The sequence below is a fragment of the Schistocerca serialis genome, chromosome 1 (assembly GCF_023864345.2).
Source record: "Schistocerca serialis cubense isolate TAMUIC-IGC-003099 chromosome 1, iqSchSeri2.2, whole genome shotgun sequence".
Lineage (NCBI taxonomy): Eukaryota > Metazoa > Arthropoda > Insecta > Orthoptera > Acrididae > Schistocerca > Schistocerca serialis.
The window spans coordinates 872,123,550-872,145,470 of record NC_064638.1 but is presented as its reverse complement, the minus strand read 5'-3'; the positions used below and the strand labels follow the sequence as shown (position 1 = coordinate 872,145,470).

The 21,921-nt window shown below is 40.1% G+C and overlaps 1 protein-coding gene across 2 annotated transcripts in view; it reads right to left on the bottom strand.

Annotated features, from left to right (window-relative positions):
- The window catches only part of LOC126486072 (uncharacterized), a 63,907-nt gene extending 42,615 nt beyond the window's left edge, over nt 1-21,292 (bottom strand). Inside the window, exons 1-2 of one of the 2 annotated variants that reach the window (XM_050108922.1) lie at nt 21,124-21,292; nt 14,121-14,198 (exon numbers count right to left, since the gene is read on the bottom strand). The gene's annotated coding sequence lies outside the window, so the exon portion shown is untranslated. Of the gene's footprint in view, nt 1-14,120; nt 14,199-20,725; nt 20,817-21,123 lie in introns of those variants that run through there. The other variant, XM_050108923.1, reaches the window with a different exon arrangement.
- Between the last annotated feature and the right edge of the window lie 629 nt (nt 21,293-21,921).

Here is a 21,921-nt window from a genome sequence, read left to right as displayed (position 1 = left end):
TGTTGTTGGTGGGAAGGATCCATATGGCACAGGCTGTGAAGCTGTCATTGAGATGAGGGATATCATGTTTGGCAGCGTGTTCAGCAACAGGGTGGTTCACTTGTTTTTTGGCCACAGTTTGTCAGTGTCCATTCATGCGGACAGACAGCTTGTTGGTTGTCATGCCTACATAGAATGCAGCACAGTGGTTGCAGCTTAGCTTGTAAATCACATGACTGGTTTCACAGATAGCCCTGCCTTTGATGGGATAGGTGATGTTAGTGACCTGACTGGAGTAGGTGGTGGTAGGAGGATGGATGGGACAGGTCTTGCATCTAGTTCTATTACAGAGGTATGAGCCATGAGGTAAGGAATTGGGAGCAGGGGTTGTGAAGGACAGACGAGTATATTGTGTAGGTTTGGTGGACAGTGGAATACCACGGTAGGAGGGGTGGGAAGGACAGTGGGCAGGACATTTCTCATTTCAGGGCACAACGATAGGTAATGGAAACCCTGGCGGAGAATGTAATTCAGCTGCTCCAGTCCCAGATGGTATTGAGTTACAAGGAGAATGATCCTCTGTGGCAAGACTGTGGGGCTTTGGCAGGTGGTGGAAGACTGGAAAGATAAGGCACGGGAGATTTGTTTTTGTACAAGGATGGGAGGATAATTATGTCAGTGAAAGCTTCACTGAGACCCTCAGTATATTTAGAGAGGGACTGCTTGTCACTGCAGATGCAATGACCATGGGTGGCTAGGCTGGGGAAGGGACTTCTTGGTATGGAATGGGTGGCAGCTGTTGAAGTGGAGGCATAGCTGGTGGTTAGTAGGTTTGATATTGACAGAAGTACAGCCATCTCTGAGGTGAAGGTCAACATCTAGGAAGGTGGCTTGTTGGGTTGAGTAGGACCAGGTGAAGCAACTGGGGGAGAAGTTATTGAGGTTCTGGAGGAATGTGAATAAGGTGTCCTCACCTTCAGAATGTGAATAAGGTGTCTTCACCTTCAATCAAGATAGCAAACATGTCATCAATGAATCAGAACCAGGTGAGGGGTTTAGGATTCTGGGTTTTTAGGAAGGATTCCTCTAGATGGCCCATGAATAGGTTAGCATAGGATGGTGCCATGCAGATACCCATAGCCGTACTGCGGGATTTGTTTGTAGGTAATACCTTCAAAGGAGAAGTAATTGTGGGTGAGGATATAGTTGGTCATGGAGACTAGGAAGGAGGTTGTTGGTTTCGAATCCATAGGGCATCTGGAAAGGTAGTGTTCAATAACAGTAAGGCCATTGGCATTAGGAATGTTAGTGTACAGGAAGGTGGCACCAATAGTGACAAGCAGGGAAGCAATTTGGTAAAGGGAGAACTGTTTGCAGCAGCATGGACTATCAGCTCGGAGACCATGGCGGTTACCCTTGACGCTGCTTCACAGACAGGAGCGCCTGCGATTGTGTACCCAACGACGAACCTGGGTGCACGAATGGGAAAACGTCATTTTTTCGGATGAATCCAGGTTCTGTTTACAGCATCATCATGATGGTCGCATCTGTGTTTGGCAACATCGCAGTGAGTGCACACTGGAAGCGTGTATTCGTCATCGCCATACTGGCGTATCACCCAGCGTGATGGTACAGGGTGCCATTGGTTACGTGTCTCGGTCACCTCTTGTTCGCAATGACGGCACTTTTAACAGTGGGTGTTACATTTCATATGTGTTACGACCCGTGGCTCTACCCTTCATTCGATCCCTGCGAAACCCTACATTCAGCAGGATAATGCACGACCGCATGTTGCAGGTCCTGTGTGGGCCTTTCTGGATACAGAAAATGTTCGATTGCTGCCCTGGCCAGCACATTCTCCAGATCTCTCACCAATTGAAAACGTCTGGTCAATGGTGGCTCGTCACAATACGCCAGTCACTACTCTTGATGAACTGTGGTATTGTGTTGAAGCTGCATGGGCAGCTGTACCTGTACACGCCATCCAAGCTCTGTTTGACTCAATGCCCAGGCGTATCAAGGCCGTTATTATGGCCAGAAGTGGTTGTCCTGGGTACTGATTTCTCACGATCTATGCACCCAAATTGCATGAAAATGTAATCACTTGTAACTTCTAGTATAATATATTTGTCCAATGAATACCCATTTATCATCTGTTTCTTCTTGGTGTAGCAATTTTAATGGCCAGTAGTGTATTTCAAAATTAAAGCCAAGATAAATTAAAGCTGTCAAGGGTCCAAAGTTTGGTTTCAACACTGCAGTGCTTTACTAGGCTTTGTTCTATTGGGGTGGTATGCCCTTGCCTTCCTCTGAGCTCTGAACTGACTTACCAAGCCAGTTACAGGTGAACATGGACTCATAACCACTATGCAACTTGGCCTTTTCATTATAAAAATATACCACTTGACAAATAAGCATAAACAGATAGAAAAAAGCTCTAGAAACAATGGGGATTGAACCCCAGCCCTCTGAATTTACAGTTTGGTGTTTACCAACACAAAAGCAATGTTCACCACATATGAGAACACAACTGTGTGTATGCCGTGTAACTGGTCCTTCCATTCTGAAAGCATGTGCTAACATGCAGATTACTCGGCATCTATAGTAAGAGTTGTACTATTTGGAAAAATATCCAATGTTTTTACACAGTTTCAAGAACTCTACATTTTAAACTGTTCTATTTGGAACCAAGCATTAAGAAAGTACTATATAACCTCTAAAAACCAGATTTGCAATGAATAGCATATTCGACCACACACCAAATACTACATATTCTGTGGGCTTTGTAGCTGAGTATAGGGCAAAAGTATTTAGCCAGTGTGTGGATGGAAAACTTGTGTCAAAATGTTCGTTTCTTGCTCATTTGTTCAAATGTACTTACCTCTCTTTCATGTCGCGCTGTCCCACTTGTTGAGTTGTTACAGTGCTTTGGGTCTTGTCGATAAGTTTACTTTGATACACATCATCAATATGTAAGCACAGTTTATTGTGCTCTGTACATTTTGATTTGTTTGAAAATGAAATTGTCTAAGTAATAATAATTGATTATGACTTCTAAAATAATAATAATAAAATAAAAAAATAAAAAATATCGCCTACATGGACATACTTCAAGGACAATGAAAATAATCTGAAAAACATTGTGCGTAAATTGTGCAAAATAAAAACTTCTCTTGGTGGCATTGGAAAGAAGGTGACTACATCAGGAATGATAACTCATTTGGAAAATAAACACAATTATGAACATCGTAAGTTGCAGCCTACGCGCTTCCTAAGGGGCAAGAAATTAGAGAGACAGCAAAAAAGTAACTGAGTCTTGAAGAATGCTCTGAAATGCGTAAACCATAGGATATTAATGATCTGAAGTCTAAATAATACCATATCTTAATTGCCAAAATGATGACAATGAGGCAGTAAATATAGTAGAAAGGGATGATATTAGAAGACTGATTAAGGACAGACTTAGAGCAAAATGCTTTCTTGTACTTAAAGGCACACACAGCTACAAAAATATTCAGTTAAAATAGTAACAGTCCATTAAATTTCGGGCATGCAGTCGCGCAAATAAAATTTCCTCCACTGATATTTCGGGCGCATATCATCCGGCCATCCTCAGAGTGAGTCATAAGACTGACGACAAAATGCCAATCGCGGCCTTATATGCTCCACCACGGTGGGTAGGTATCAGATTAGATTAGCTAATAATTTAATAAATAGAGATAATGATTTTAATTTGTACAAAGCATGGAATCCGGCTCTTGGGGTAATTCAACTGCAGAGAAGTCGTCATGGTGTCCCCGCCGCCATCATACTTCGGTAAGCGAATCAAATGTCTGTACGCCTTCACCACAGGCGGCGCATATATAAGCCTATTTCTTTGCCGCTGACCAGCATCTGTGACCCGCATGCACAGTACCGCCACAGTGGAGCATGTAAGGCCATGCTTGGCATCTGGCCGAAATATCAGTGGAGGAAATTTTATTTGCGCGGCTGCGTGCCCAAAATTTAATGGACTATTCTTACGCCGCGAGAAGTTGAAAATGCACAAAAATAGTAACACTTAAGACTATTAAGTACAGCATAAAGCTTGATATTCTGTGCAATTTTTGTTTTAAACACATTACGGGTTTTTAATTTTTATATTGTGAGCCATAAGGATTGCTCTCTGAAACAGTCTTAAAAGCACTGGTATCTCCATCACCTAGATACCTCACACTAAATTGTTCAAATGAACTTTGGAATATTAGTTTCATCCCAGCTGCTTCTGTCCCACCACTTAACCCCTGGTAATTCTTGCTTCACACTTTCTTGTGTTCCTGCTGCCACCTTTCTTCTTCACTGCCATCACTGTTCTTGGGTCACACTCAGAGCAATATTCACTCATTAATTGGAAGTCTAAGATTTTCGCTGAATGGTTGGTTTGGGTGAGGGACCAAACAGCGAGGTCATCGGTCCCAATCGTATTAGGGAAGGTAGTCTGCTGTGTCCTTTTCAAAGGAACCACCTTGGCATTTATCTGAAGCAATTTAGGAAAATCACGAAAAACCTAAATCAAGATGGCCAGATGTTTGGTCCATCGTCCTCCCGAATGCGAGTCCAGTGTGCTAACCACTGCGCCGCCTCGCTCAGTAAGATTTTCCCTGTATCCACACTAGTGACAGATGATACACCATGAAGTGATGTATGGCCCCTCTTCACCCAGGTTCCATCACAAGAGACACACAGATCTGTCTTCACTACGAATTGTCCTGTTCCCCCTTCACTGTTAACATCTACAGCTTCCTCAACAGCTGCTTTCATGCCCTCCTTGCACTCAACTTCAAGAGCACTAAGGAATGTTCTGTTGTAATCACTGAATCTAGTTATTGGTGCAGGCATGTTCATCAAGGAACAAAACAAGCTTGTGCCTTACCTGCCTACACCTAAGTATCTCACGGCATAACACAATCTTGTATTCACCTCGTACATGTTCCCATGGAGAGCAGAAGTCATGAACTGAACATCATATTTAGAAACTTTACACAAAATATGTATATTACTTACAATGCCAATTCTGTCACTGTCATCATACAGTCTGAGGCTCTTTGACTCACAGTTACCACTTCCACATGAAACATTAATCATATGGGCAAGTATTTCTAAGTCAATTGTCCTAAATCTACTGGAAAAATCGTCTGGAAAAATTCCATCACTAGTTTTCTTCTTTGATGAACTTGGTGACTTTATCGAAAATTGTTCTTCAGATTTAGGAGCACCATCTGTAGCGCTGTTATTTAAATTTCCTGTACTTTTTACATGTGAAATTCGATGCTTCCTCACTTATTTGAATAAGTATCCACTGTTACGGCCCATTTTGAGCAAACCAGGTTGATATATGCAAAACTAAAAACTGAAATAAGTTTGTAGCACATACTATTAAAAAAGTCACACTGTGAGCAAAGGAACAAGATAATCTTTCTCACAGCCTTCTGCACATATCTGCAGTTCATTCTGATAGTGTCAATGAAAAATTAACCGGAAAAAAATTTCTAGCATAGAGAAGGTGTGGATCACAGCATAGAAAGAGGGGGCATGGCAGGCACAGACACCCAAACTACCTTTTTTAAAACATATTTCTAGCTAAACTTTGGTTATGAAACTTTGTGATGTTATTCTTAAAGAATCAGTCTAATAAATTATGCAATAAAATAATTCGAATTTTTTGCAATTTTGCAGTACACCTGCCCCTAATAGCACTTTGCCATGGTATAAAACACCAGGCCACCTTTACTTTTCAGACACAATAATTCCAGAAATACACACATCAAGAAAAGGCTTGCGTCACCTCGATTCCGAAACCTGTACAGAAAATTGGAATACAGATCAACATAAACATCATTTCTGCCCTTTTTATTGCTCGTGAGAACCATACATTGCATGTTGTACCACCATACAGTGGGACCTTCAGAGATGGTCCAGATTGCTGTACACATCGGTATCTCGTAATACCTAGTAGTATGTCCCCTTGCATTGATGCATGCCTGTATTCGTCGTGGCATACTATCCACAAGTTCATCAAGGCACTGTTGGTCCAGATTGTCCCACTCCTCAATGGCGATTTGGCGTAGATCCCTCAGAGTGGTTGGTGGGTCACATTATCCATAAACAGCCCTTTTCAATCTATCCCAGGCATGTTCGATAGGGTTCATCTCTGGAGAACATGCTGGCCACTCTAGTTGAGCAATACCATGTGTCTAAGGCGTTCAGCTTGACCGAGTTACCTCCAACCACTTCTCCGACAATTGTCTGGTTGAAGGCAAATGTGACACTTATCAGTGAAGAGAATGTGATGCCAATCCTGAACGGTCCATTTTGCATGTTTTTAGGTCCATCTGTACCGCGCTGCATGGTGTTGTGGTGGCAAAGATGAACCTTGTCATGGACATCAGGAGTGAAGTTGCGCATCATGCAGCCTCTTGCACAGTTTGACCCATAACATGACGTCCTGTGGCTTCACAAAAAGCATTATTCGACATGGTGGCATTGCTGTCAGGGTTCCTCCAAGCCATAATCCGTAGGTAGCGGTCATCCACTGCAATAGTAGCCCTTGGGTGGGCTGAGTGAGGCATGTCATCGACAGTTCCTGTCTCTCTCTCTATCTCCTCCATGTCCAAACAACATCGCTTTGGTTCACTCCGAGACGCCTGGACACTTCCCTTGTTGAGAGCTCTTCCTGGCACAAAGAAACAATGCAGACGTGATCGAACCATGGTATTGACTGTCTAGACATGGTTGAACTACAGACAACATGAGCCGTGTACCTCCTTCCTGGTGGAATGACTGGAACTGATGGGCTGTTGGACCCCCTCCGTCTAAAAGGCGCTGCTCATGCATGGTTGTTTATATCTTCGGGCTGATTTAGTGACATCTCTGAACAGTCAAAGGGACTGTGTCTGTGATACAATATCCACAGTCAACATCTACCTTCAGGAGTTCTGGGAACCAGGGTGATGCAAAACTTTTTTTGATGTGTGTATATTATAAGGTGGTTGAAATAATTAAAAGATTACTTTCAGAGACTAATTATACTTCCAAGACATGCGACATGTGGACATGCTTGCATAATCAGAACAGTTTTTTTTTTAAGTTTTACTGTGTCTTTTAATGATTGTGAACTCAATGTCAAACATTTAGTATTGAGCAAATCAAGCATTTTGAGAGAGAACACACAGCAGAAAACACAGCAGAAAACACAGCAATTAGTTTACAGGAAATTGCAAGTTTATGGTACATCCAGCTGTCAAAAATTCATGTTATTCACAATAATGGACAAAACATAGTAAAGGCTGTTAGTAATGCAGAGTTGGCCTCAGTGCTTTGTTTCATTCATACTCTTCAATTAGTTGTTAACTACTGTCTGAGGACTCAGTCAAATATGACTCAAATCATAGCAACAGGTAGGAGGATTGTAACTCATTTTAATCATTCCGGCATTGTACAGGAAAAACTGCAGTCTATCCAAGAAGATTCGGATCTCCCTCAGCATGAATTGGTGTCAGTATGCAGTAGAATTCCACCTATTATATGCTTGCAGGTATAATTGGGAAAAAAGGAAGAAAAAAAAAAACACCACAGGCCATTTCACTCTATCTTACAGACTGTGATGTCACCAATCTGACTGCTGCACAATGGGAGCTTATACGGCAACTTATGAAATTATTACAACCACTTGAGAGAATAACAAAAATTACAAGTTCCAGATACACTTGCATATGTGAAATTATTCTGTATGTTGTTCCATTAATGTGATATTATGACAGAATGAGCACATTAGATCTAACATCCAAATTAAGCCATTTGAGGCTTGTCATACAACAACGGTTGCATGAACAATCTGCAAGACCTCACAATAATTAAAAATTATTTGGTGGCTACTGCTTTAGACCCATGCTTTAAAACAAATGTTTTCACCAGTCAACTGCAAAGAGAAAAAAAGTATGACAGTATATTTTGATTGATAGCCTAAATATGAACTGTGAGATAAGCAGCAACAATAGTGTGAATTAATCCCCTATCGGGCCAATATGAGGAGAACCAAACGCCAGAGTCTAAGCCAAAGTTTTAACTCATCTTCTATGGATTGCTTCAAAGAGGTGGTTGCAGAACAAACACAGCTCATACCAGGACATCAACTGAAACAGGCCTTTATTGATGTATTAAGAACTTACGAAGCCATGATGATCCACACACATGGTGGCAAGCAAGAAAATCTAAATTTCCCCATTTGCTAAATGCTGCAGCAAAAATTTGTCAGCACTAGGAAGCAGTGTTTATTCAGACGCTCTTTTCTCTGACACTGGGAATGTCAGCAAGAATAAAAGGACTAAACTACTGACAAAAAATACAGAAAAATCTGGTTATCACTGTTAGCATTCAACCGCGATTCTTATACACATATTTTAACAACGCGTTTCAAGAGACAGTGCTCTCATCATCAGGTTGTAATGTCTATGTCATGAAATTAAATGGACTAAAAAGACAAAATACCATCACAAACAGTTGGGAAGTCCATATAGTAAAACAGAATTAAAAGTATATTGGACTGTGGGTCCTCGTCTTACATTGAAGTTGTTGACACAAGTCGATGGCCATCCCATAGCTACCACGTATGCTGTCGCACTGTGCCGGCTCGGGAGCTGTTGTGGACTGATGTGCCTAGGTGTTGTGGCGTGGTTACAGTCGTGTGCTTGACAGTAATGCTATGCTATTGGGTGCCTTATTTCCTTATTGCATTGGTCTGCCATCATTAGCCTCTAGCAACTCCGTCAGTGACATGCTACCAACTTAAAGTCGCATACCTACCCTAAAATAATTCTAAAAACCCGGAAAAAAATCTCATTTCTTTAAAATCATCTTGTGCATTTAGAATATTGCTTTGTTTCTTTTCATGGATAGCTACCTCGAATTCCTCTAGTAAATCAAGTTTCCTCCCTTTCTTTTCTACATGCAATATTTCCACATTATCTTCTATGCTATTAAGGGGATGGCCTGTTTCATATATATGGTTTGCAACAAGCTGATTTGTCATAATTTCCTAACCTGAGCGCATCTTTATGTTCTTTATACCGGATCGCGGATGATCTTCCTGTCTGCCCTATATATTTTGCATCACAAGTTCTGCACTGAATCTTATAAACTCCCGATCTTTCAAACATATTTCTCTTCTCGCCAATATCGTGCTTCAGGCTATACCTCACTAGGTTATTAGTCTGAAAAGCTATTTTAACATCGTATGGCTTAAAAATATTTGCTATCTTTTGTGAGACTGTTCCGTAGTATGGCATCGTGATAATTTTCTCTTTCTCTCCATCAGGTCTTTTCTTTTTGCGCTTATTACTTTTCCGTAACAGTTTTTTAACCATATCTATTCTGTAACCGTTATTCATCGCTATTCTCTTAATGGTATTAATTTCAGTCTCCCTATCTTTTTTGCTCATAGGTATATTGACTGCCCTATGCACGAGACTACGGAAAGCAGCTTCTTTATAAGCCTGCGGATGGCATGAATCATTCGGGATCACGGCATCAGTCGTAGTTTGTTTTCTATAAACGGAGAACGCATGTTTGTTGCCCTGCTTTTTTAATATTCAGGTCCAGGAACTGTAAACAATTGTCAGTTTCATACTCCACGGTAAATTCTATTTTATTATGTGCGTCATTGAACTTTTTTACTATTTCCTCAATGTCCTCACGGGAACCATCGACAAGTAACAGTGTGTCGTCAACATAACGTTTGAAATAACAATTTTATCCATAGTGTTATCGTCAGAATTTAGAACTTTATCTTCAAGGTCGTTGATAAAAATGTCCGCCATTGTTCCTGAAATACTGGACCCCATGACTAACCCATCGTCCTGAATATAAAATTTGTTATTAAACATAAAATAATTAAAACTTGTAATGAGCTGTAGGAGTTCAATAAATTCAATTGTCTCTTGCGTTGAAATTTTACCGTATTTAAGGAAATTTCTCTTAATGATTTCTATAGTTTCGTTAACCGGAACACTGGAGTATAAGTTCTTAACATCCAACAAAACCAAACGGGAAGTGTCAGTGACTGGCGTATCTTTAATTTCACCTATCATGGTCATACTTCAATGTAAGACGAGGTCCCACAGTCCAATATACTTTTAATTCTGTTTTACTATATGGACTTCCCAACTGTTTATGATGGTATTTTGTCTTTTTAGTCCGTTTAATATCATGACATAGGCTTTACAACCTGATGATGAGAGCATTATCTCTTGAAACGCGTTGTTAAAATATGTGTATAAGAATCGCGGTTGAATGCTAACACTGATAACCAGTACAACGACAACTGCTACCCCAACTCCATAATGGATTATATTAAAACAGAAAAATCTATCTTTCTGCACCATAATCTTCCAATCCTGAATTTTAATTAAATGCTCAGACATTTATTATTTTTAAAAAACTGTGTGTACAGAATGTTGTTGTTGTCTTCAGTCCTGAGACTGGTTTGATGCAGCTCTCCACACTACTCTATCCTGTGCAAGCTTCTTCATCTCCCAGTACTTACTGCAACCTACATCCTTCTGAATATGCTTAGTGTATTCATCTCTTGGTCTCCCTCTATGATTTTTACCCTCCACGCTGCCCTCCAATGCTAAATTTCTGATCTCTTGATGCCTCAGAACATGTCCTACCAAACGGTCCCTTCTTCTTGGCAAGTTGTGCCACAAACTCCTCCCCAATTCTTTTAAATACCTCCTCATTAGTTATGTGATCTACCCATCTAATCTTCAGGATACTTCTGTAACACCACATTTCGAAAGCTTCTATTCTCTTCTTGTCCAAGCTATTTATCGTCCATGTTTCACTTCCATACATGGCTACACTCCATACAAATACTTTCAGAAGCGACTTCCTGACACTTAAATCTATACTCTACATTAACAAATTTCTCTTCTTCAGAAACGCTTTCCTTGCCATTGCCAGTCTACATTTTATATCCTCTCTACTTCGACCATCATCAGTTATTTTGCTCCCCAAATAGCAAAACTCCTTTACTACTTTAAGTGTCTCATTTCCTAATCTAATTCCCTCAGCATCATCTGACTTAATTTGACTACATTCCATTATCCTCATTTTGCTTTTGTTGATGTTCATCTTATATCCTCCTTTCAAGACACTGTCCATTCCGTTCAGCTGCTCTTCCAAGTCCTTTGCTGTCTCTGACAGAATTACAATGTCATCGGCGAACCTCAACGTTTTTATTTCTTCTCCATGTACTTTAATACCTACTCCAAATTTTTCTTTTGCTTCCTTGACTGCTTGCTCAATATACAGATTGAATAACATCGGGGACAGGCTGCAACCCTGTCTCACTTCCTTCCCAACCGCTGCTTCCCTTTCATGCCCCTCGACTCTTATAACTGCCATCTGGTTTCTGTACAAATTGTAAATAGCCCTTCGCTCCCTGTATTTTACCCCTGCCACCTTTAGAATTTGAAAGAGAGTATTCCAGTCAACATTGTCAAAAGCTTTCTCTAAGTCTACAAATGCTAGAAATGTAGGCTTGCCTTTCCTTAATCTATTTTCTAAGATAAGTCGTACGGTCAGTATTGCCAACATTTCTGCGGAATCCAAACTGATCTTCGCCGAGGTCGGCTTCTACCAGTTTTTCCATTCGTCTGTAAAGAATTCGCATTAGTATTTTGCAGCTGTGACTTATTAAACTGATAGTTCGGTAATTTCCACATCTGTCAACACCTGCTTTCTTTGGGATTGGAATTATTATATTCTTCTTGAAGTCTGAGGGTATTTCTCCTGTTTCATACATCTTGTTCACCAAATGGTAGAGTTTTGTCAGGACCGGCTCTCCCAAGGCCGTCAGTAGTTCCAATGGAATGTTGTCTACTCCCGGGACCTTGTTTCGACTCAGGTCTTTCAGTGTTCTGTCAAACTCTTCACACAGTATCGTATCTCCCATTTCATCTTCATCTACATCCTCTTCCTTTTCCATAATATTGTCCTCAAGTACATTACCTTTGTATAGACCCCCTATATACTCCTTCCACCTTTCTGCTTTACCTTCTTTGTTTAGAACTGGGTTTCCATCTGAGCTCTTGATATTCATACAAGTGGCTCTCTTTTCTCCATAGGTCTCTTTAATTTTCCTGTGGGCAGTATCTATCTTACCCCTAATGAGATAAGCCTCTACATCATTACATTTGTCCTCTAGCCATCCCTGCTTAGCCATTTTGCACTTCCTGTCGATCTCATTTTTGAGACTTTGTATTCCTTTATGCCTGCTTCATTTACTGCATTTTTATATTTTCTCCTTTCATCAATTAAATTCAATATTTCTTCTGTTACCCAAGGATTTCTACTAACCCTTGTCTTTTTACCTGCTTGATCCTCTGCTGCCTTCACTATTTCATCCCTCAAAGCTGCCCATTCTTCTTCTACTGTATTTCTTTCCCCCATTCCTGTCAATTGTTCCCTTATGCTCTCCCTGAAACTCTGTACAACCTCTGGTTTAGTCAGTTTATCCAGGTCCCATCTCCTTAAATTCCAGCCTTTTTGCAGTTTCTTCAGTTTTAATCTACAGTTCATAACCAATAGATTGTGGTCAGAGTCCACACCTGCCCCTGGAAATGTCTTACAATTTAAAACCTGATTCCTAAATCTCTGTCTCACCATTATATAATCTGATACCTTCTAGTATCTTCAGGATTCTTCCATTTATACAACCTTCTTTTATGATTCTTGAACCAAGTGTTAGCTATGATTGAACCAAGTGTTAGCTATGATTAAGTTATGCTCTGTGCAAAATTCTACCAGGCAGCTTCCTCTTTCATTTCTTATCCCCATTCCATATCCACATACTATGTTTCCTTCTCTTCCTTTACCTACTATCGAATTCCATTCACCCATGACTATTAAATTTTCGTCTCCCTTCACTACGTGAATAATTTATTTTATCTCATCATACATTTCATCAATTTCTTCATCATCTGCAGAGCTAGTTGGCATATAAACTTGTACTACTGTAGTAGGCATGGGCTTCATGTCTATCTTGGCCACAATAATGCATTCACTATGCTGTTGGTAGTAGCTTACCTGCACTCCTATTTTTTTATTCATTATTAAACCTACTCCTGCATTACCCCTATTTGATTTTGTATTTATAACCCTGTATTCACCTGACCAAAAGTCTTGTTCGTCCTGCCACCGAACTTCACTAATTCCCACAATATCTAACTTCAACCTATCCATTTCCCTTTTTAAATTTTCTAATCTACCAGCCCGATTTAGGGATCTGACATCCCACGCTCTGATCCGTAGAACGCCAGGTTTCTTTCTCCTGATAACGACGTCCTCTTGAGTAGTACCCGCCCGGAGATCCAAGTTGGGGACTATTTTACCTCCGGAATATTTTACCCAAGAGGACGCCATCATCATTTAATCATACAGTAAAGCTGCATGTCCTCGGGAAAAATTACGGCTGTGGTTTCCCCTTGCTTTCAGCCGTTCGCAGTACCAGCACAGCTGGGCCGTTTTGGTTAGTGTTGCAAGGCCAGATCAGTCAATCATAAAGACTGTTGCCCCTGCAACTACTGAAAAGGCAGCTGCCCCTCTTCAGGAACCACACGTTTGTCTGGCCTCTCAACAGATACCCCTCCGTTGTGGTTGCACCTACGGTACGGCCATCTGTATCACTGAGACACGCAAGCCTCCCCACCAATGGCAAGGTCCATGGTTCATGGGGGTAGGGTGTACAGAATACGTAAATTTATTTTTTTAAGACTTAGTTTTTTGTTAATTTTTATAACATAGATGCTAATTATGTACCCATGACTACATTAATAATTAGAAGAAAAATACATTATTATAATTATATTATTATTATTATTATTATTATTATTACTACTATTAAATAAATCAGTATTTTCATTTTACCCCATTTTACCACTTATCTGATTTCAAAAAACATCTTACTTAAGTATTTGGCCAAATAGTGTCCAGATATTCGGTATTCAGCCAAATAGGATAAAAGCAGCTGACCAGGATAAATACTGAATAATAGCCAAATATTCATTGCAAGTCTACTAAGACCACAAAAAATAATCACTTACCAGTCACACGCAACACCAGAATTAAAAGATACTCTTGGAAATAACAATACTCGATTCCACTTGCATGTGGTACAGCACCTGTAACATTAGAATGGAAATTTTATTGTGAGATTATAAGGGAATTTTTGTCACTGCCATACCCTGTCGGCCTAAAAAGTCTAGAGACTGGAGTAATAATAAAAAAAAGAAAAACTTAATATGGTGGTTTTAAAGCTTTAGATGTTCTACATAGCCCCATGTGAGTAAAATGTACAGCACATCATTACAACCATGAAACTTTCATAGAAGTTTTTCGGTATGTTGTTCAACACTTGCGTCTCTTTGACTCATATGTCATCAAAGTGTTGATCCTTCATGCGAATTTTGTTTTTGGGAATAAAAAGTCACTCAAAACCAAAGTGGGTGAATGTGGTGTGTGTGTGAGAACTGGTATGTGTGTTTTCACTAGAAACTGCACTAAACTGTAACATGTGAGTGAGGTGGTGTATTGTCATGCAGCTAGAAGAAATCCCTCTTCTTCCATTGTTGCAGCCAAACTCTCAGAATCCTCTGGCAAACTGACACAGAACACACAAATAATACTGACAATTTACATTGGTGCTGCTGGAAATAAATTCCCTGTGGAAAATGCCATGATCACCGAAAATATGTCTTCACTTTCGCCTTTGTCATTTGCACTTTTTTCAGTCTTGGCAATCTATCAGAGACCCATTCCACGTTTTGTCATTTTGTAGTACACTCATACTGATAAGTCTTGTCACCCATGATGATCTTTCCAGAAAACAAATGTCCACATTTTTCATCTCAATCAAGTTGCAGCACGTGTCCACGGATCGCCACATTTCTTTGGGAGTCGAGGTGTATGGGACAAACTTTGCACAAATTTTTCTCTCATTCAGAGCACTCTAGAGAATATCTTGAACACTAGATTTGGCAATGTTCAGTTCTTCAGTGATAGCTCAGCGTAAGAGATGATAGTTGGTTTACAAATGATGGTGAATTTTCTCATTGTTTCTGGCAGATGAATTAGAGATGGGATGGCCTAACCTCTCATTGTCCTCGAGCAATATTTTTCTTTCTTCAAAATGTTTACACCACGTAAAACACTCATTCATGGCTCAAATAATTCTCGCCATAAGCCTTTTCCTTGGACTCAAATGTCTCTATAGCAATTTACATAGAAAATGTGAAATTGAATGGCTGCTCATTGTTTCATTGTGATTTGTGACAACAACATTGACCCACTATGGCTGCTTGTCCATTACTTAATACTGCCCACTGACAATTGACTGGTCAAATGTATATCTGTTGCTTACAGTAGTTAGTTCAAGGTGCTACCATAGTTACTCTCCTGACATCACTTGTATGTCTCAGAACTTTTTGGATGGACGGTGTGTGTATAAATAGTAGTCATTCTGTATGCAATGCACAGGCTGCAAACATTGTCTGCTTGAGCAAAAACACTATGTAAACTGCAGTTATGAAGGTTTGACGAAGAAGAGTATTTTTCTTGTTTTGTCCATCATGCACACTTTTCAAGTAATTTGAGCTTCAAATAGTGCATTGGGTATTATTACTGTTAAGGAGCAAAAGTTATGTGGTGTTGGAGGTGTGGGGGAAGGTGTTTCCTGGCCTCTTGATAGACACTGAACACTGAAGTGACTAAATTAGGAGCCAAATGCTTAATGCAACAATAAACTTGACAGCCCTTAAAATTCAAACTCTAGCAATCAGTATAAACTGGTGACACTGTTTGTAGAGAAAGTGTACTCTTCCATTCAAGCTGTTCTCTGCTGTATCTGTCAATGGGCACGTGTTAAATGGCACACACAATAAACATGAAGTTCAGCATTTGAGGCCTCACGTCATTTCTCATTTTACACTTGTCAAAAGTTGGTGCCCCATTGGAACAAAATCACAATAGATTTCACACTCTGTTACACCAGTAACAACACATCTGGCAAAAAATATTGTGTTGGATTCCTTTCAAATTTCCCCTACATTGTGCAGTTGCAGATTTTTACATGCAGCTATTTTTGCACAGTGAATGGCATTCACCATATCCCCTTAGCTCCATGCATTCCCTCAGAAACAGTGCAGCTGAATGACTTATCTCAGTAATCAAGGCACAGATAGCACATTTATTACAAGAGGCATTTGTGATTTTGTTGGGTGTCTTTTGTAAAATGCTTGACCAATGGGAAGAGTCCAACAGAGGCAATATATGGACAGTGGTGAAGGACTGCAGTCTTCCTTCTGTGCCCCAGAGACTAGCACCAGAGAAGGATGAGTATTGTTTTGTGTCCCATGGTAGCAGAGTCATTAGTTACAACTCAGGCAGGAGGAGGATGGTGAAGAAATCCGCAGTATCCTTTTTGAGGGGCCTATCAAGCATTCACCTTTAATGCTGTAGCAGAACCACAAAAAACCTAAATCAGGATGGCTATATGAGAGTTTTAATCCCACTGCTCATGTGTCCATTGTGACTCCCTCGATTTGTTCCTAGTATTCTCCATTAAACAGAAAATATGTGGATATCAGGACATTCCTGAAAAAGAGAGTGATCTTCCCATCAAATTTCTGACCAGTGAGTTCTAGTGGCTCTCGTAGAGGCACCATGGCGAATAACATAATGATCCAAGCTAACTAGGACATTCTAATGCCTTCAAGCCTGAAGCTGTTGAGGCATTTTATAGCAAGTGCGATGCAGGCATATAAGGGGCTTACTACTTGTCAGGTATTTTGCCAGCAGATATGTAGGAGCCTTGTTGTTGCTGACAGTGGGTTATAATCACACTCCATCTTTGTTGACCCCCTCTAAGAAATCTGAGTCCTTGAGAAGTGTTCTGTCCCTCGTTCTCCACCTTCTTCATGGGATCAGCATTGACATCCCTATAGTAGTTCTAGAGAGGGAAACTTAATTTTGCTCCCACTCACAAGTTCACAATGGTCGTGGACACCGTCAGAGTCGTCGAGAAGGTGGAGAATGAGGTGGTGGCGCATCTGCTGCCTGAAACAAAGTGGATTGTAATAACTTATTGTGCTTCTACATGCTGACTTCACCAGGAAGGTGGAAAACAAAAGTTCACGTGGGACCACCTTGGATGGCAACTTAGTGCCAGTATCCAAGATATCAAGGATCAGATACAACAGTTATGCACCAGCTTGCCTCACAAGAGGATACGACAGCTTTGTGACATCCTTCCCATCCAAATGAGTGCCTGCATTCAGGCCAGATGGGGTGCAATGTAATGCTGATAAGTGGGCTCATATTGCCAAGTTCTTTCTAAATTTGACTCAGATTTGTAATCACTGAAATAACATTACATAACATCTCGCGCCCTGCGAAATTTTGTTTAAGTTCTTCCTCCCCTTCTGTGTGCTTCACTTCCCCTTCTGGGTGCTTCACTTTTTTTCGTTAGGCATTGTAGAAGGTTATGGCTGTTAGATTGGTTGCATAATTCAATATCTTTCTAAATTTCCTCCTCACCAACATCACTTTATCACTAGTGATATCATTGTCAATGTAAAACAACTTATGGAGTTACATGTTTTCATTAGGTCTGATCAGTCTTGTGTTTGTCTTGCAGAATGAAATTTACTATTTTTTGTTGTTTTTCTGTTTGGGACGGATATGACTGATAAGTTTACCAGCTTTTTGTTATGTGCTGCTATGGGTGACTTACTTTTGTTATAGGTCCTCCTTAAGTTTTAGTGCACCTGAGATTGGTATGAGTGTTTGTCGAAATTGGCAAGTCACGGTTTGGTTACGAGGAAGATGGGTGGCGGGGGAGGGGGGTTTCTTGGTTTGGTTTGTGGGTGAGAGACTGTCATTACAGGGTTTGGTATGCTTATTTTGCTTTTAGGGCTTTGCGCAGTTGTTATAAGAGGGAACTAGTGGGGTTCGTTGAGGAATCTACTGAGGAGTAGAGTACTGTCGTGTTATGCATTTTTATCATATAGGGGTTGGGAGAAGAGGGGTTATGGACACTTAACCACAGCATTCAGTTGAAAGATTATAACTCTGGAGCTTGCACTAATACCATAGGAGATTATGAGGGATAATTAAATGTTATAGGGAGGGGGGAGAAGAAGTGCTCTTCCAACCTGCAATCTCATTTAGACGAGTATTGCTGGAGGAAGTGTGTCCCCGAGAACTTCCGTGTTTGTTGCATTTTTAAGGGTTGTGGGAATGTATAGGCCGAGGGTGGTGATTTGAGGGGGTTGGGGTTGTGTGGGGGAGGGGGGGGGGGGAGGTAGGGAAGAATGAGTTTTTGGTTATTGTTTGTGGGTTTAGGTTTAATGGGGCAGGTTATGGGTAGGTGGTGGGGGGGGGGGGGGGGGGGTGTTCAGAGGTTATTTTGGAAAGGACCAGTCTGGTTGATTTTTTTATTGTACAGCGTGATTGATTCTGTGTGTGTGTGTGTGTGTGTGTGTGTGTGTGTGTGTGTAGCCAACCTCAGTGATTTTGTTTTGGTTTTATTCTATAGTAATTCTGATTTGTGATGTTTTGTCTGTTTTATATTCATTATATTTTGGTTGTGCTAGCGAATTAGGGTTTTTGAGTTGTTGGGGTTTTGGTGGTGGTGTGTAAGTTATGTGGGTGTGTGAAGTTCATATTTTTTTTTTTTTTTTTTTTTTTTTTTTTTTTTTGTTTTTTTTTGTACATATCAAAATCTGCATTTGGGTTATATCGGTCAAGGGATAGGTCCGATTCTACTTTTTGGAGTTCCAGGTGTTGGTTTTTTGTATTGAGAGCTGCATTCGAGCTATATACACCAAGAGAAATGTTCGATTCCATTTTTCAGAATTGTGGGTGTTGGCTTTTGGTATTGAGGGCTTCGTTTGAGCTATACAGATAAAGGAAAATGCCAGATTCCACTTTTTGGAATTGCAGAGATTAATTTTTTGGTACTGTTGACTTCATTTGAGCTATAGGTCGAGTGAAGTGTACAGTTCTTGTTGGTTTCGTAGCTGTGGCATTTTGTCGTAAGTTGAGATTCTTTTTGATAATTTTCGTTTTGGATGGTGCACTGTTTTGAATTGTTATATATTTAGCTTGTCCCTGCCCTAAACTCCCTGTTTCCCACAGTTGCCCTGTTAGTTTCATTTTAATGTCGGAGTGATATGTTCTTGTGACTTTTTATTTTTGTCTGCATTTGTTGCCTTGTGTATGTAGTGATGACATAGTTGCCATTTTGTATATGTTGGAAGTAGGCATTTCTGTCATATTGATGGCATCATGGGTCAAAGCAGTGGGTGGAATTGGACTCTTCCCTAATGCAGATAGGTGTAACCTGAAGGGAAAATAATAATTTACAAGTAAAATGAGCTACATCTCAATCAGTACTTTCTGTGATGGCAGCCAACTGTAACAAGAGGTCACATGCTGAGAATGAGCCTGCACTGCTACTGAAACGTGTGCCTTCCCCAGGTTCAGAAAGCATAAATCTTCTGATAGTATAAGGCTCTCAGCAGCTTTACCTATGGTCCTCTCCTTCAAGAGCCCTCTTCCCACGAAAGTTATTTTTTCTATGAAGATCACAGCAAAATTTAAAATGGCTATCTTGCAAATATAAGAACATTGACATTTCCTTTGTTGTACATTCACATCCTCTGCACACACACTGTATAACGTTGTGTGCTTCACATAACAGGAATTTTTTTTACAATCCTCTGGTAGTAGGAGTTACAATGTGCCTTCTCTTCTCTCCCACACCCTCCTTCCCCTCCCCCCTCCTTTTCCAGCATTTTTCATAATCAGTCCTTGATACATGTACATAACACGAACAAAATAGTCAAGTGGAATTTTGTTTATTATGTAATACAGTTTTTCCAAGATTAAATGTGGGCGTTGAACATTATCTTTTGGATATACTACACTTCATTTCAAACCTCTCTTGCCTTCCTTTTATGTTAAGAGACCTGATACTGGGAGATGAAGAAGCTTGCACAGGATAGAGTAGCATGGAGAGCTGCATCAAACCCATCTCAGGACTGAAGACGACAACAACAACAACAATGGCTAACTAATCACAGCATATGAAAAATTAGTTCCTTCCTTCAACAACACAACATTTATTTGTTAATGCATTAAGGTAGCAGAGCCATTCTGTGTAACTTCGAAAACCCTCCTCTTTATCTTTTGTGCCTTAAAATCATGACATTTCACATGTTTTCATGCAACCACCTTTGTATCCATGATTAGAAGATAACTAAACAATCACTTTTGGTACTGAAAACAATAAGGTAAACTGTAGTTATTGTGAAAACCCATCTGCTGGAAATTGTGAGCAAGAACCATGGAGTAATGAAGAGCATCTTGCATGAACGATGCATCATACTTATTCATTTTTGGCGTAATATTGAACAAAGTCAACTAGCATAACTTTGCTATTGGACTACAAAACCTGCATATCGCTCAACACCACTGAAATGCCTTTAGATTTTAATAGTAAATGATCACAAAATTCTAATGTATAATATTTCTAAAATAATGGTCATCAATGTAGACGGTCTAAAAAGCCAACACAACTTAAACTATACACTGATAACTGAATAACTATATAAAAGGATAAAGGTGCATGCACATGTAAAAATCTCACCGACACAATGGCGAAATTTCGTGTAGTATTAAGTAACTGACGCACACAGGTGGAATAGGATGGTTAGTGGCTGAATCTTATCGTACTAAGTGGAGGAATTTCCTGCTATGAAACAAATCGTTCTTGATTAGCAACATAAATGTTAAGAGCACGCAAGTGCGGAAGATACACTACGAAGAAGCGCATAAAAAAGTTAGACGCTCAATCTGTTTTCGATTCAGATGCCTAAGAATAATAACACATTTTCCCTTAGACATCAAAAAGCAGTGTGCTTTCCTAAATTGCAGTTTACCCACAGCGCAAAAGAATTCCTTTCGCATTTCGCTTGACAGCCTTTGTCATGTAGCACATGATACTAAAATAACACCAATCGCTTGTATGAAATATAGATAACTCACAATTCAGTCACGGCAAATATTTTTTACCACCATATTTCGCATTAAAGTAATTTTTTCAATTTAGCTTCTTTTCTGTAGCAGAAAACTTGAATTTCGTGTCGCTGTTCCAAAGATCACAATCCACAAATGAGAAAATACGCGCATCCTTTGACATTACAAAGTCCATCGTTAGCGCACGTGTGCTCCTGATACGCGTATCTGTCAGATAACAGAAGTAAAATAACTACAACAAAACCGTACAAAAAGGCAGCCTGTGCCCAAATACTTATCAGCTATTGTATAACGAATGAGGTAATCCTTGTAACCCAGTGATCACATTAAATATTCATAAACAAGGCAGTCTTGTCGAAAATAAAGGCGATCGAGTGCTTCGAAATTATGACCACGCTACGTTATATTACAGTAAGTGTATGAAGTATTACAGATTTTAGATGTTTTCGTCCAGCGCCTGTTTTAGGGAGGAAGCAAAATTAGGATTAACTTTCCTGCAGACAGAGGTTATAACATACTAAGTATAAAGCCGGACCCACACACGCAATAAAAGTGTCGCCCCAGGTAGTGGATTTCTGCAGTTGCAATACAGTTGCACGTGTGAACTCCCAGTTTTTGGTGGCGCACCTTTAAAGACAAAATTTTTGTCCTGCCACGAAATGTCTAATTTGGTTGTACTTTATTGGGCTATTTTCCTTCCATCAGTGTCTTCTCCCTGGCGGCTGTACTTCGAAAAACGAACACTCTGTCGCAATTACCGTGGAGTAATTGCTGCTATACTCAAGGCATGCCCGTCCATAAAGGCGA